The 2,957-nt window shown below is 41.7% G+C and overlaps 1 protein-coding gene across 2 annotated transcripts in view; it reads left to right on the top strand.

Moving 5' to 3' along the window:
• The first annotated feature begins 515 nt into the window (after nucleotides 1–515).
• Nucleotides 516–2,957, top strand: part of LOC118408912 (sodium-dependent lysophosphatidylcholine symporter 1-B-like) — a 12,049-nt gene continuing 9,607 nt past the window's right edge. For both annotated transcript variants that reach the window (XM_035809768.1, XM_035809769.1), the window contains exon 1: nucleotides 516–581. The gene's annotated coding sequence lies outside the window, so the exon portion shown is untranslated. The remainder of the gene's footprint in view (nucleotides 582–2,957) is intronic.

The following is a 2,957-nucleotide window of genomic DNA, read 5'->3' as shown; positions in this document are numbered from 1 at the left end:
GAGACCCCCTTTACCCTAATACGGCACTCTCTGACGCGCACTCTCCGAGTCCTAAAATTTTACAGATCGCTCAACGGATTGTATAGAAAAGAAACGATTTTTTTACACTTTGTGTGTTTTGTTGTCCTCTCAGTCACACTTTTACATGCTGTATGATATGCCCAGTGTGAAAGCGAAGGTTACACATATCCTATTTAGGTCGCAGTGAGAGCGCAGCGCGATCGCCGTCTAGTGGAAAGGGGGCCTAATCTTTTGGTGCTGCGATATTTTGTAAGGCCATACTGATTTGACTATATGGATAACATCAACTGGGCATCAGAAAACGGATGCTAGCGTGCGAATTAAAAGCTGAGTGACAGAAAGAGTTTCACTAGTGTGTAAAATCTAAATAAACCGGACATGTAGTTGAAAAAAATAACTGATACTGAATCCTGTCAAGGACTACGATTCCACTGTGGGGATCAGGTCTCAAAAGGGGTCAAGAGGTGAAGGGTCACATAGGGTCAATGGGGTCATAATTTATCTGCAACTGACAGTGGTCAGCTGTTTGCTGCCTGCACCACAGGATAACCCGTGAAAACGTAAGTTCTGCACATTTCTAACCTCTTTGACGTACAACGAGGGTTAGATCTATGCTATAGTTTCCTTTTTGGGGGAAGGGGGTTGCTCTGATCGACGATTTTCAACATATGGGCTAGGAAGGTCGAGTCAGCGCCCGCCCGCTAAAATTTTAGTGACCTATATATTGCGAAGCACGGCTCTCCATAACAATAAAAGGCCAGCGCTTGTGAAAGGCCACAAAGAAGTCTAGATTATTTTCAGTAGTACATTGCTACAGGTTTTAATATAACATCACAAAATGTTACTAGCTCATGTTTAAGTTCCCTATGAAAGGGTGTTGTTGTCTGGGTGTTTCTGTTGATCTGTGAGTTGTTGCGCAGCCTCACAGTTAAGTTTCAAATATATGAACGTTAGACATCCATGTAATATAGGTCCATAAAGGATACGCCAAAAAGCATAATGCTAAAGGCAACTAGATATGATTTTGGAACGGTCAGAAATTCAGATAGTTTTTTTCACTATCTTTCGTGCAAGTAAATTATTATCATCCACTACTAGTATCTTTCGCCCAACTAAACGAGTCAAGTAATAGTAACTGCTTGTTTTGGAAGGGAGGTGAAATAGGGGTCCCTTGCACGGGCACCTGTGCGTTGAACACCTTACAACAAATTTACTACTGGCTATTATTAACTACAAGATGAAGGCATTATAAATGGAAGGTTATGTTATTTTGTTAGTACATTTCAGATACAATGCAATACAATTCAGATAGCTTGGTCAGTAGTCTGTTTTCTTGACCCAAATCATTTTGATCGCTGAACAAAAGCATTGTAAATAGAACCAGTGGCGGTGGGCGGGGCATGTTACGGACCACCAATTCCTTCACTGTCGTAAGAAAAACAACAACAACAACTCGGATACAGCAAATCTCACCCCAAATGCTCAGCCGAATGCGATTGGTACGCCTAATGTAAAATCAGAACAGTAACTGTTGTATTTCGTATCTAGATGCTGTTCGCTTAGAAAGAACATTGCGAAGTCTTTGTTGTTTTGTATAGTCGGTTGACCTGACCTACTTTTTAAGGGGTAAAGTTCGACCTCACTAGCTGCAGATATGTCAAAATACAAACAAATACATCAAATGGATATGGAATTATAAGTGCACACGCAGACACAACGTCAACCGCAATACTCCCATAGGAAGTGAAACTGCCTCACTAAGGGATTACAACCAGCAACTGGATAACAAGTGAAGAGTTTACGACAAACGGATTCACTGAGTGTAACAGCAATTTCCAAGCAGATGTGGGAGATTGAATTTTTACGAAAGGTCTCCTATAGGCTTTCTTTGTCAAATTTTTCCATCCTCCGTAGTCAAGTTTTAGGAAGCCAAATTTTGACAGAGAAAGACTGGGCAACAATAACGTAGCGATTTAACCCTCTCTCGGCATCTGCTTGAAAATTATCTATGTAGGTCATCAGTATTTGCCAGCGAGTATTTTTAGTATTCAAATTCCATTTGTTTTGTTTGTATAATGAAAACACGGTAAATTATCGCCTCAGGGCGCAACACACCAGGTTTGTACTGAACAGTACAAACTGCATATCCGGCCAGATTTATTTGATCCACTCACACAAGGAAGGACCCCTTCTCTTGCCCATATATATGTGGTGAATTGTTTTACGTGCTCGACGCGTGGCTGTCCTCAAATACGGGACCTTCACTTAACCTATCCTAGGGGAGTCCATAACCGCAGGTAGGTGCTCATTTTCACCTGAGTGAATAGGAGAGGGTCATGTAAAGTTCACATCGTCAACGGGGCATGTCAGAGGATTCCAACCCAGGGTCTGGGCCAGACACCTGAAAGGTCGCTCTCACTGGACTTGGGGCACGCTTGCAGCATTGTAGGGTTCGTTTACTGCGTCACTGTTTTGTTATTTTCTCCGATATTTATCATTTAGATATTGCGTAATACGTAAAAGTATAACGTAGAAGACGACAAAATACACCAAAAAATAAGAAAATTCGTTCTTTATCTCTGAAATTCGTTGAGTATCTTTCGAAACCCGCAAAGCCGCAAACATGCCCCAAGTCCTGTGAGAGTGCACCTTAACATGACGCCTTACCGACGCCACTTTGCGCCCATATCTAATACCTATCAGTGTTTACGCCATGGCATTATTAAATCTCTCCTGGGACGAAGAGGGGAACTATTAAGTATTGTCCACTCTATGTAACCGTTTAAAACGCTCTTTATATCGTTCTGATATTCCTTGGCATGTACAACATTACACAAGACACAGAGATTCGGACAAATGCGAAATTACTTCAAGTGTGTAGAGTGTGTAAACTGTAAACTGTAGCCTCCGTTGCAGTCTTCAAACGGGGCTGTTTT

The sequence above is a fragment of the Branchiostoma floridae genome, unplaced genomic scaffold (genome assembly GCF_000003815.2).
Source record: "Branchiostoma floridae strain S238N-H82 unplaced genomic scaffold, Bfl_VNyyK Sc7u5tJ_493, whole genome shotgun sequence".
Lineage (NCBI taxonomy): Eukaryota > Metazoa > Chordata > Leptocardii > Amphioxiformes > Branchiostomatidae > Branchiostoma > Branchiostoma floridae.
This window is presented reverse-complemented; position numbering and strand designations above follow the sequence as displayed.